We start from the raw sequence: 13,762 nt of genomic DNA on the forward strand, positions 1-13,762 counted from the left end.
CTGACTGTATATGAGTTCCATTTTAGAAGGGGATAAAAAGTCCTACATGAAGTATTTTTTTTCCATCTAAATTAACAAATCTCAGATGCAAATAGCTAAAATAGATGGATGCCAAAAATACAGGATCTGTTCTTTTGTTTATTTTCTAGTTCTTCGGATGGATCAGAAGAACTGAAAACGAAACGAAGACGTGAAACCAGCCTAAGCTGCCTGGAACTGTCGAGTCAGAGAGGAGTTTCTGTTTCTCATCTGAATTGTTATGGGGCGTTCACACAGCATTCTTTTCCAGCAGAAGTTTGGCCCAGACAACCTACCGAAATTCATCCAGCAGCCGCATCGTTTCTGCCTCCCATTCTTTTTAATGGGAAGCAGCGCTGAATATTGTGGCATGTCCCTTCTCGGCGTGGTTGCAGATGCTCCGAGATCTTCAGTGCTGCCTCCCAGTGCGGCTTCAGGCAGAATTTTGCTGTGGTGTCCGTGCCAAAGTTCCGCCTAGAAAAATTTGGTGTGAATAGCCCCTTAGATGTGCTCCTGACTCCCTCCATGACTGCCCTGGTATTCAAGGGGGAGGTCTAACATGATCTGCCAACTGAGGAGACTGCATGCAAGACAGCTCATGAACATAGAAGGTTAGTGTTGTATTGGTAGCAGCAGAGGACTTAACAGATGAGTAATGGTTAATTTTTATTTTTATTACATGGGGCCTCAACCTTTCCTAGTTAAACTGATGGGCATAATTACCAGGGTAGCAGGCATAGCAGCTGCAATGGAGTCTAAAAACTAAAATCCACTGAAACATATGATGCATTTAGTAATGAAGTATATGTAAAGTGACATAAAAAATGTAATGCAATCCCATTTTAAGTTTTACTATGAGTATAGTACCCAATGGTTACCCCTGCAGTGTGCATAATCGCTTCTCTATATCACTTTTTGTATTTTTTTCTGTGTTGTGACATCACTACTGTATGCTGTATAGTGCATCATGTGTGTATTATACTTACATGTGACATCATTATATGTTTTTTAAGGCCCCTTTCACACAAGCGAGTTTTCCGCGCAGGTGCAATGTGTGAAGTGATCATCATTTCTGCATTGCGTGAGAATCACAGCATGTTCTATATTCTGCTTTCTGGCCCCACAGAAGTGAATAGGGCTTCAGTGAAAAACGCATTGCATCCAGATGCAATGAGTTTTTCACTGATGGTTGCTAGGAGAGGTTGTTTGCACCGGCGCAGAAAAAACTGACTCAGTTGCAGACTGACTGAACTTCCTTGTGCAGTTACCAGTATGCGGGTATACTGACGCCACTTTAATGCAGTGGGTCAGGATATGGGTATAATAGTCTATAGCAGGCATGCTCAACCTGGGGCCCTCCAGCTGTTGTAAAACTACAACTCCCACAATGCCCTACTGTAGGCTGATAGCTGTAGGCTGTTCGGGCATTCTGGGAGTTGTAGTTTTGCAACAGCTGGAGGGTCGCAGGTTGAGCATGCCTGGCCTATAGTTTGTTTGTGACGCCAATTGCAGTGTGCGCAGGGTATTGTCACAGGGCCCTTCAAAGGTGTTATAACTCACGCCCAGTTTAGGAATGCCAGAGTGGTGTAATGTCTCTGTATGGTAGTGGTAATGGGGTCAACGGTGTCTCCTACCTGGGTACGGCTGGACTCCTGGCTCACTTGCAATAAATTGAGGGTAGTGATAGTGGGAGTAATAGAGGAATTTGCAGCAGAAATTGAGATCCAGACTTTTGGTGACATTCAAACTTGTCTTTACTGATTGTAACTTTCATCCAAGCAAGATACAGCTTTTTTCTTAGGTCCCAGCAGGTATTGGCAATGGTTGGCAGGGATTTATCTTCTGCTCTATCAACCTGGAGCTTGCAGGAAAAGACATCTGCTTTGTAGCTCTATACTGTGGCAGGAATTACTCCTAGGGTCTCTGGATTTTACTCACAGTTATCTTCTCAGGGGATGATTTCTTCCTGGAACTGGAGTTGTCTGTAACTTTCTGCTTTGTGTCATCCAGCTGAGCTGCAGCGCTCAGACTGGGAATTTGATCACATCTCAGCATGAGACCTGACCCTTGCTGTCTTCCCTATGCAGGGAGAGCTAGAACTGGTTCTAACAGTTTTTTTCCTCCCTTACTGCAGAATGTGGGAAACTCCACTTCCCTAAAGCAGGGGGGTAGAACAGAACAGGATCGTTCCACTCTGAACGGCCATAACATTAAAACTATCCTTCTATATCTCTACACTCTCTAGAAGTACCAGTAACTTACTGCCATGGTCTCCACACCCATTAGCAAATCAACTTTTCTAGCCAGAGCTGGATTTTTCTTCAGGAAGAAGAAGAGCAAAAACATTAAAGGGTTTCTGTCATCATAAATTCCGTTATGTAGCTGACTGACATTAGCGATAGGCTAATATCAGCAGTACATAACAGTGGGCTTTCTAAGTCTCTGCCTGCCACCGTTCTCTTAAAATAAACACTTAAAATATACTAATGAGCCTCTAGGTGCTATGAGGGCATTGCTTCAGCACCTAGAGGCTCGGTCCACTCACCCTTTGGCACATCCAGGTCCCTTTGATTGACTTGCGATTACTCCTCTTCGTCCAGTAAATCCCACGCCTGCGCCGTCCCGTTTACTATTCGGCGCAGGCACAATATGTGAAGGACGCGCTCTTGCTGCCGCCCTTCCTTACTGTGCCGAATATTCAACGGGCCGGCACCTGCGCAGTAAGTGAAGTGAGGCCGGCAGCAGGAGCGTGCCCTTCACTCACTGCACCTGCGCCAAATAGTAAACGGGACGACGGCACAGGATTTACACGACGCAGATTGAAGGGTTTCTGTCATCATAAATTACGTTATGTAGCTGACTGACATTAGCGATGGGCTAATATCAGCAGTACATAACAGTGGGCTTTCTAAGTCTCTGCCTGCCGCTGTTTTCTTAAAATAACCACTTTTGAAATATGCTAATGAGCATCTAGGTGCTATGAGGGCGTTGCATCACCACCTAGAGGCTCGGTCTACGCATCCCTTTAGCACGCCCAGGGCGATATCTCATCTTCGTCCTGTAAATCCCGTGCCGTCCCGTTTACTATTTGGCGCAGGTGCAGTGAGTGAAGGACACAGGATTTACTGGACGAAGAGGAGATATTGCAAGTCAATCAAAGTGACCTGGGCGTGCCAAAGGATGCATAGACCGAGCCTCTAGGTGTTGATTCAATGCCCTCGTAGCACCTAGAGGCTCATTAGCATATTGTAAAAGTGTTTATTTTAAGAAAACAGCGGCAGGCAGAGACTTAGAAAGCCCACTGTTATGTACTGCTGATATTAGCCCATCGCTAATGTCAGTCAGCTACATAACGTAATTTATGATGACAGAAACCCTTCAAAGCCAATGTCCTGTCAAGATCTCTGCATTTCATTACCCAAGAGAAAAACCCACAACATCCCATGGATCCTGCCAAAGTAGTGACTGTGGCTCTAGTTAGTTCTATGCATGCCTGTGAAGTCAAGAACATTCTTGAGGTGAAGAGACTGTTGGGTACCCTAGGAAAACTCTGATGCTTCTCTTCTTGTGAAGAAGTGTCTGCTTAGAGCCAGACTGAAGAAGATGGCGCATAAGGAAGGAAGAAGTACTGTTAGGTCAGCAGCCTATGTCTGCCTGCTCCGACCTGCAGGCATGATACCAGAGCTCACCATGCTGCTACTTCAATGCTTCTGCCTTGTGCTCCAGCCTCTGCCTCCTTAGCGCCTTAATAGGCCAGTCTGCATGCATCCAAATCCTTCCTCAGGTACCCCTAGCCTGGTTAGTTTTTCCCAGTCCATTGGCTTAGTCTGTATTCCTACCAACCACTGAGCCAGCCCTGCCTATGTCTGCACTTCTACCCTGCCTGCCAGTCTGCATTCATCTACACTTCCAGTGTGCTTCCTGGATGTCAAAACCAGCATTGAAACCTAAGTGACAGGCTATACTTGCGTTTTTTGTGTGGTTTTGGTCCATTTATGTTATTCTGAGCTCCTGGTGCTTGCACCAGAGTCCCTGACACCATTGGGTCAGCTGTCAACTATACTGCAACTATGCCACGAGGTAGAGGTCTGGTTGTTTCCCTGCAGAGAAGTCAAGATTCCTGTAGAGGGGTTAAAGAGTGAATACCAGGGGAGCATTGGAATAACGCCCTTAGGATTTAGCCCAAAACCAAACCAGTTTGTTGGCAAAGTGGGTCCACACTCACAGATCTGTAACACTGTGATATCACTGTGCACATAATCTTGCCATCAACATTACATCATAGTGTGCAGTATCCCTGTACTGTGACATCGCTGTGAACCTTCTTCCTGTACTGTGACATAGTTTTGAACATCTCTGTATGCATTATACCTGTACTGTTACAGGTAGGTAGACCAGTCATCAACTTTTAAACTTGGTGATGGAAATGGTCCTGGTGGAAACCCATGGTTACTTGTTACACCCTTCCTGGCAGATGATTTCTGCTGCCCTAGAGTCCTGATTACCCATAGCACACAAGATGATTGTCAGTCTTCTGTGTACATACTTATATAGGAAACACTATTTTCCCTAGGAGACACTGTCAGGATTTACTGTGCTTTTTACGCAAATATTCTGCTCCAAAGCATATAACCTATTCAGACATATCCCTCTTATCTCTAGGCTTACCTCCCTCTATCAGATAGGGCACTAATAATTATCTGAAATGTCACAATATTAGTTTCTGTTTCCCAAATTAATAAAAGGTCTTTATTTTAACATGTGAAAAGTCCAATGTTGATCTATTCATTTTTTTTTTCAGTCCTATTTATTAACACTCTCTTTGAAGACAAAAAGAAGCAGTCCACTGTGTCTATTGATTGCCATCTTAATATAATTCTACAGTGTAATGGACTGATAATCCTATCAAGCATCCCACCCATGGTTTATAGGTCATTTCACACTTGGATATGTGAAAAATAATCCATATAGCTTGCTTACTGAGCCATTAATTACTCCTCTCTAGCATTTGAATTAGGAGTAACGGGGTGAAAAGCTCTCTTGATTTACACATAAAGGCTAGTCTATACGACTTGGTCTTCATAAAACTTCAATGTACTTTGTGCCTAGTGTTGTAAGACAGTTGGGGAAAAGTTTTGAAGAGCTAGTCATTACTAAAGGAGTTTATACTAGGTATGGAAATTTTCACAGTAGGTCAACAAGTCTGAAACATACCGATAAAAGTCAAGCTGTGAGACTTTATATCACAACGTGAATTCAGAGCTTGATAAATAGGCCCCAGATGGTCAGGAATGGATATACGGTACGTCTTGTTGCTTTATTCACACTGCAGAGCCTTAGAAATGGATTTCCGCCTGGCTTTCTAACAAGAGGAAAATGAGAGAGATACAACTCTTGCTGATAGCCTAGAGGCACTAACTTCTAAAGAACACCAATCACATGTAACCATCTTCTTATCACCGTTCTTGCTTCTCCCCATCTCCTTTCCTTGGCTCTTCTCAGATACAATGAATTTATCATCGGTCTTTAGAAGTGTGCATTCTTTCAGTAGTCTCTAGTTTACGGAAATCATTGTTTCATGTATTTGCCAGAATGTAGTTTTGTTATGGAACAACTAAAGAACATAGCCTTCGCTGACCCATGGTAGAGGTATTCGGCTAGTGTGTTATATCTCCATGCCAAACAGTTTATAATGGAAACTTGACACTTAGCTGTGTTTATTGCAGGTTAATTACTCTGCTAGGGAATTGATCATCTCCAGGCATTTCCCTTCATTAGTTTTTCCTGCTGCTGGGATTCTTGTCTTCTTGGTTGATGGTATATGATCATACAGATGGACTGATGCTCTAGTGCTGGCACCTGCTGACCACTGACAAGGCTCATTAGCTTCATTCCAGGCCCTGCATGGGTTTTTCTGCTTAAGTAAAATAGTAATTAAAGGTTATAGAGTGACACTGGGTAAGATTCATCATTATTTGGTTTTAGAGATGTGTTTTGTTCTTTTAAAATCAGATTAAGGGTGCATTTTTTAACCCCTTCACTACCGAGCCACTTTTAACCTTAAATCCCAGTCCGATTTTGGCAAATCTGATGTGTCACTTTATGTGGTGATAGCTTTTAAACGCTTTAACTTATCCAAGCCATTCTGAGATTCTTTTCTCTTCACATATTGTACTTCATGACAGTGGTAAATTTGAGTCAAAATATTTCATTTTTATTTATGAAAAAAATACAAAATTTACCAAATATTTGGAAATATTTTCAATTTTCAAAATTTCTATTTTCTCTGCTTTTAAAACAGATAGTGATACCTCCTAAAATAGTTATTACTTTCCATTTCCCATATGTCTACTTCATGTTTGGCTCATTTTGTAAATTACATTTTTTTTTTGGTGGACATTAGAAGGCTTAGAAGTTTAGAAGCAAATCTTGAAATTTTTAAGAAAACATCCAAAACCCACTTTTTAAGGACCAGTTCAGGTCTGAAGTCACTTACAGGCTTACATAATAGAAACCACCCATAAATTGTCCCATTTTAGAAACTACACCCCTCAAGGTATTTAAAACTGATTTTACAAACCTCAACCCTTTAGGTGTTCCACAAGAATTAAAGGAAAATGTAGATGAAATTTCAAAATTTCACTATTTTGGCAGATTTTCCATTGTAATCATTTTTTTTTCAGTAACAAAGCAAGGGTTAACAGCCAAACAAAACTCAAGATTTATTGCCCTGATTCTGTAGTTTACAGAAACACCCCATATGTGGTTGTAAACTGCTGTACGGACACACGGCAGGGCGCAGAAGGAAAGGAACGCCATATGGTTTTTGGAAGGCAGATTTCATTCGGATAATTCTAAGTTGCCATGTCACATTTGAGGACCCCCTGATGCACCCCTAGAGTAGAAACTCCAAAAAGAGACCCCATTTTAGAAATTACGGGATAAGGTGGCAGTTTTATTGGTACTATTTTAGGGTACATATGATTTTTGGTTGCTCTATATTACACTTTTTGTGAGGCAAGGTAACAAAAAATAGCTGTTTTGGCACCGTTTTTATTTTTTATTATTTACAATGTTTATCTGACAGGTAAGATCATGCAGTATTTTTATAGAGCAGGTTGTTACAGACACGACAATACCAAATATGACTTTTTTGGGTTGTTTGCTTCAGTTTTGCATAATAAAGCATTTTAAAAAAAAAAAATGTATTTAAAATTTTGGACGACTGTCTTATGTAGGGGCTCATTTTATTTTTTTTCGGTATGAGATGATGGTTTGAATGGTAATATTTTAGAGTGCATATGACTTTTTAATCGCTTGCTATTACACTTTTTGTGATGTAAGGTGACTAGTGTTGATCGAGCACCAAAATGCTCGGGTGTTTGGGTGCTCGGTTCGAAAACCTCGGGATGCACGGGTGCTCTACCGAGCACTCGAGCACAATGGAAGTTAATGGGAAAACCTGAGCATTAAACCAGGCACCCCCTGCTCTGAAGAGGGGAGGTGTCTGGTTCATTGGAAAAGGTCAGAAATTGATGTAAACACCACCAAAATGGTTCGGGAACAGCATGAGGAGGATGTCTGGATGCATCTTGGACTCCCAGGTCACTTCTGGGACTGATGTTGACTGAGTAGTATGCCGCTTTTACAGACTGACACTAATACGCACAAAACCGAAGATAAAATTGATTTTAGAGGAAAAATTACTAGGAAACATTCTTTCCTGTATAGTATATAAAGTGCAAGTGCTGCCAAAAATTACAAGGAAGAAGCACTCTGATACAACCTGTATATCACATAATGGAGGGCCTTATTCACATTGTGGTACAATTGTTTAGGTAGTGGGACTCCTACACTCATAAAGCCTATGCACTAAGTGAAAGGGCTTCCAAAAATTACAAGAAACCGGCACTCCTTTATTACACATAAAGGAGGGAATCATACACCCTTGAAAAATTATGATTGATGGCCTGTTGGTGACCCTCAAAAACATTAGGAGAAAAGGCCTGCTGGTGACTCTCTAAAACATTACGAGTGAGGGTCTGCTGCAGAGCTGACTCTCTAAAATATTATGGGCGAGTGCCTGCTGCTGATCTGAGCATTGAAAAAATTATGGGCGAGTGCCTGCTGCTGAGCTAACCATTGAAAAAATTATTGAGCTGACCCTGTAAAACATTATGGTTGAGGGCCTGCTGGCGAGATGACCCTCAAAAACATTATATGTGAGGGCCTGCAGGTGAGCTGACCCTCTAAAAGATTGTAGGTGAGGGCCTGCTGGTGAGCTAACACTGTAAAACATTATATGCAAGGGTCTGCAGGTGAGCTGACCCTCTACAACATTAGGAGCGATGGCAGACTAATAAGCATGTTGATATGATGGAAGCAGAGGAGGAGGACGACAATTAAAAGGAAGATTGAACCATATACCCTTTTTTGTGGTGGAAGGGGTGCATGGGAATACAGTGTATTCAGTACATTATAAAAAACACATTTAAAGTGCCTTTATGTTCAGCCGCTTTCCTCTGGTGGACTAGAGAAGTCAGGGGCAATCCAGGCCTTGTTCATTTTTATAAGAGTCAACCTGTCATCATTTTCAGTTGACAGGTGGATGCGCTTATCAGTTATTATGCCCCCAGCAGCACTAAATACCTGCCCTGAGAAAACGCTGGCGGCAGGGCAGGCCAGAACCTCCAGTTCGTGCCACGTGTCAAGCTTGGACACCCAGTAGTTGTAAGGCTCAGAGGGATCATTAAGGATGCTGACACGGTCTGATACATACTCCTTCACCATCTTCCAAAATTTTTCCCTCCTTGTGACACTAGGGTGAGGGTGCTGGCGGGGTGTCATGAGACTGTCCAAGGCTTTGGAGAGTGTTGTCCTGCCTCTGTTGGAACTGCTGTGTGTGTTCCTTGTCTTCCCTCCTCGGTTGCCCAAGGAACTACGTACTCTGCCGCCAGCGTTGTCAGCTGGAAATGTTTGGATCAATTTTTCCACAAGGACCTTCTGGTATTGCACCATTTTGCTCGTCCTCTCCACCACAGGAATGAGAGAGGAGAAGATATCTTTGTAGCGGGGGTCGAGAAGGGAGAACAACCAGTAATCGGTGTTGTCCAAAATGCGTAAAACACGTGGGTCAAGGTAAATGCAGCCTAACATAAAGTCAGCCATGTGTGCCAGAGTCCCAACAGGCAAGACATCGCTGTCGTCATCAGGAGGATGACTCTCAATCTCCTCATCCTCTTCCTCCTCTTCTGCCCATCCACGCTGAACAGATGGAATTAAACTTCCATTGGTACTACCCTCTGTAGCTTCTCCTCATGATCATCATCCAATTTGCGCTGAGAAGACGAACTGAGCGTGGTCTGGCTATCACCCTGTGTAATGTCTTCCCCCATTTCCACCTCTTCCACATGCAAAGCGCCGTCCTTAATTGTGAGCAGCGATCGTTTGTTTAGACACAGAAATGGAATGGTTACACTGATAATAGCGTTATCGCCGCTCACCATCTGTGATGATTCCTCAAAGTTTCTTAAAACCTCACAGAGGTCAGACATCCATGCCCACTCCTCAGTTGTGTGAATAGTGGAAGCTGACTGGAAAGGCGACGACCATGTTGCAGCTGGTATTCCACTATTGCCCTCTGCTGCTCACAAAGCCTGGCCAACATGTGGGACGTTGAATTCTAGCGCGTGCTCACGTCACACAACAGCTGGTGATCTGGCAATTGTAAGTTTTGCTGCAGCGTTGACAGACCGGCTGACCGCGGCAGTAGCTCAGGCAAATTGAGGTAAGTTTTGAGAAACCACTGAACAACTAAGTTGAAGACGTGGGCTAGGCATGGGATGTGTGTGAGGTCTTCCGAGCTCCAAAGCCGCCACCAAGTTACGGCCATTATCAGACACAGCCATGCCTGGTTGTAGGTTGAATGGCGAGAGCCACAGCTCAGTCTGATTTCCTTTCCCCTGCCAGAGCTCTGCGGCGGTGTGCTGTTTGTCACCTAAGCAGACCAGCTTAAGCATGGCCTGTTGACGCTTCACCACTGCAGTGCTACACTGCTTCCAGCTACCAACTGATGGCTGACTGGTGCTGCAAGAGGATACTTCTGAGGTGGAAGTGGAGGAGGAGGCAGAGAAGTGGGGGTTGGAGACAATAAAGTAGGTAGTGGCGCAAACCCTGATGGAATAAGGGCCCGCAATCCTTGGCGTCGTTAGCACCTGTGCCATCCCAGGGTATGACTCGCTCCCGGCCTCCACAACGTTCACCCAGTGTGCTGTCAGGGAAATGTAGCATCCCTGGCCGAAAGCACTTGTCCATGTGTCAGTGGTTAAGTGGACCTTCCCAGTAACTGCGTTGGTCAGGGCATGGGTGATGTTAAGGGACACATGCTGATGTAAGGCAGGCACGGCACACCATGAAAATTTGTGGCGGCTGGGGACTGTGTAAGAGGGAGGGCCACCGACATCAAGCTGCGGAAGGCCTCAGTATCCACAAGCCTAAATGGCAACATTTCCAGGGCCAGTAAATTGTAAAGTTGCGCATTTAGTGTTATGGCCTGTGTATGGGTGGCTGGGTATTTGCACTTGCGTTCAAATGCCTGAGGTAAGGACATTTGTACGCTGCGCTGGGACACGGAAGTGGATGTGGTCGCTAATGGTGCTTGCGAAGTTCCAGGAGCAGGGCGTCAGGCATCCGGGCCTGCACCTTTGACAGGGGATTGGCCAGCACATAACACAGGGGAAGAGGAGGCAATGGTGTGACCCGCAGACACAGATTGTGGACCCAGGCGTTTGGCCCACCTATTACGGTGCTTTGATGCCATGTGGCAGATCATGCTGGTGGTGGTGAGGTTGCTACTTGTTCACGCCCCTGCTCATTTTTGTATGACACAGGTTGCAAATTGCTATTCTTTTGTCATCCACACTTTCCTCAAAAAAGCGCCAGACTGCGGAACACCTACACCTTGGCAAGGAAGATTGCCGCAAGAGTGTGCTCCATGGAACAGTTGCGGGCCTGTTTGGTGTGGCCCGCCTTTTTCCTTTTGACATCCCACTGCCTCTTACAGCCTGTTGCAGTGCTGCGGATCCCTTCCCCTCTGTACTGCTGTCCTCGCTCGGCTTGCCACCTTTCCAGGTTGGGTCAGTGACTTAATCGTCCACCACCTCCTCCTCTTCCACTTCCTCACTCTGCTCATCCTCCTGACTTGTTCACCTAACAACAACCTCAGTTATTGACAACTGTGTCTCATCCTCATTATCAACCTCTTGAGACACTAAATTCTGTTGACTTATTGGCAACAGTGTCTCATCATCATCATCCACCTCGTGAAACACTAATTGCTGTTCCCCACCGTAATCTTCTTGTGACTGTAGATGTTCAAGAGTTTGGGAATCAGGGCACAAGATCTCATGTCCCTCTTCAAGCGGGCTTGTTGAGAGGCCGAAATGAAGGAATGGCGCTGAAAAGAGCTCCTCGGAATATCTGAGTGTGGGATCACTTGTTTGGCAAGACTCTCCATGGTGGGAGGAAGGAGGATCAGGGTGAGGATTGTGTTGACCAGACTCTTGGCTCTGCGTGCACCATCAGCATCACGGCCACTTCCATGTCTCTTTATATTAAATCAAATAAAAATATACTGGGCACTCTAATTCATGGACTACCATATGTTTATTATAATACTGGTAAAATATCTTAAATCACTAAGAAATAATTAATATAAAATAATTATTATAAAACAATATACACTTCTAAGATAAGACGATCAAATACAATATTAAAACATCATGGTATTGTCTCAACTAAAATCACTAAATCCCATATATACTAAAAGTCTCTAGAAGTCACATATAATGTGGAAAGTATAAAGATAAAGGTGCTAGGTAACTGTCCGTTCCTGTGAAGATAATTCCTGAGTACAGGGACAGTTCAGTTAATCTTTAGGTGAGCGTTATTGCGGCGTCCCGCTTTACTCACTTGTAACAGCGCTGTCTTGTTAGGTCCTAGCGAGGTCAGCTTATTTGTAGCTGGTTGCCGGTGCTGTGTGTTGGTGCTGCTGCACAGTCAAAAGCAAGAGGACTCTGCCTTTCGGAGTGATCGCTCTAGACACCGCTCCGCTGGGTAATAGAGCCGGTATCCTGCGAGCTCAGCGTACCCTCTTCCACGCTCCCACAGCCAGACGCTTGTCTGATCTCAGCTGTGTTCCTGTTTGTTAGTTAGGATCAGCGTGTCAGGTCGTGTATCTCCGGCGTAATCGTTAACAGAGTCCTTTTCAGTCAGTAAGCTGGCATATCCTTAGGGGGGTCTTGAGCCAAACCAGACGCGTTTCGGGGGATAATATCGCCCCTTCCTCAGTGGTACTCCAACCCCCGTAAGTTCCCCCTTTATATAGCACTTCCAGGTCCAAGTTCGTGAATCAGGTGTGGGCTGTAATTTTTCCCACAAAACCCGAAATGGATTTCCTTACTCCCCGATGTGTTAGCAGTAGAACTACTCACTATTTGTAGTGGACATATATGTTTTAGTCTATTAGTTGGCATATCATTCAATTCTTGAGTAGGATTTATTCGTTTCATTCCGGACGGCAACATGCCGCATACCTCCACTCTGCGGTATCCGTGCGTTTATTTCTGAAATGTCATTATTCCTTTGAAAACGTATATTATATTTTAAGTTCGTCCGAAATGAAACGAAATTGGTTAACTTGGCATCCATTCAGGTTAAGACAAGGTTTATCATGGTTTATTCAAGTTAAGACATAATTTATCATAAAAAGCCTGCAATCCTCCATGTTATCTTCCATATCCCACTACTATCTAGTCACTATTCATACATTTTTTTGTAATTATTTATGTTTTTTTACATTCTAGTATATTTATATACCTCCTAAAGTCCATTCCTAATTCTTTATATGTATTGAGATTTATCCTTAATTCTATCTGGTGGATATATAGTTCCAAGGATTGAACAAAAGGAGACATGGATGAGATGGTTTGAGGGAGGCCCTCCACAAAGGGCCGAACCCCGCCAGTAATAAAATCTGGACGGGGTTTTGCCATCTGTGGGGGGCGCCCCCCTACTTATAGGAATCCGAAAAGTTCGAATTCCGCGTTCAATCCACCGGGAACCAGTGTATTTAATTCGTAAATCCTTTGAGTCTCCAACCTTGACATTTTACCTATGTGGTTCCCCCCCCTCCATTCTTTATTTACTTTATCAATTGCCGCAAATACCATGCCAACTGGGTTTTTGTCATGTACTATTTTAAAATGTTTGGAAAGAGCGTGTGTGTCTAAACCTTTTTTAATATTCGCCACATGTTCAGCAATGCGTTTTTTCAGGGTCCTCTTCGTTCTCCCTACATATTGTTTGCCGCATGGGCACTCTATTATGTATATCACATTTTCTGAGTTACATGATAAAAAATCCCTAATCTTATGTTTGTGTTGGTTTGTTTTTGATATTATTTCTACTGTCTTGCGTGGGAACTTTGTGATCTTGCAGTTCCCGCATTGTCCACATCTGTGGAATCCCTCCATACTCATCCACTTCTGTAGAGAATGGATGTCTTTTTTCTTTCTTTTAATTGTTGGGGCCACTATGTTTCCCAAATTCAGTGCTTTAGTAAACGTAATGCGAGGCATTGTTGGTATCAGGGGGCCTATAATTTTGTCTTTTTTTAGAAGATGCCAATGGGTACGTATTATTTTTTGGATCTTCCTGTATTCATTATTAAACGGCAATATAATTC

The 13,762-nt window shown here is 43.7% G+C and overlaps 1 protein-coding gene across 1 annotated transcript in view; it reads left to right on the top strand.

Annotated features, from left to right (window-relative positions):
* The first annotated feature begins 275 nt into the window (after positions 1-275).
* Positions 276-13,762, top strand: part of LOC122933694 (zinc finger MYM-type protein 1-like) — a 32,249-nt gene continuing 18,762 nt past the window's right edge. The window contains exon 1 of the transcript XR_006388557.1: positions 276-629. The gene's annotated coding sequence lies outside the window, so the exon portion shown is untranslated. The remainder of the gene's footprint in view (positions 630-13,762) is intronic.

The sequence above is a fragment of the Bufo gargarizans genome, chromosome 1 (genome assembly GCF_014858855.1).
Source record: "Bufo gargarizans isolate SCDJY-AF-19 chromosome 1, ASM1485885v1, whole genome shotgun sequence".
In the NCBI taxonomy this organism is placed as follows: Eukaryota; Metazoa; Chordata; class Amphibia; order Anura; family Bufonidae; genus Bufo; species Bufo gargarizans.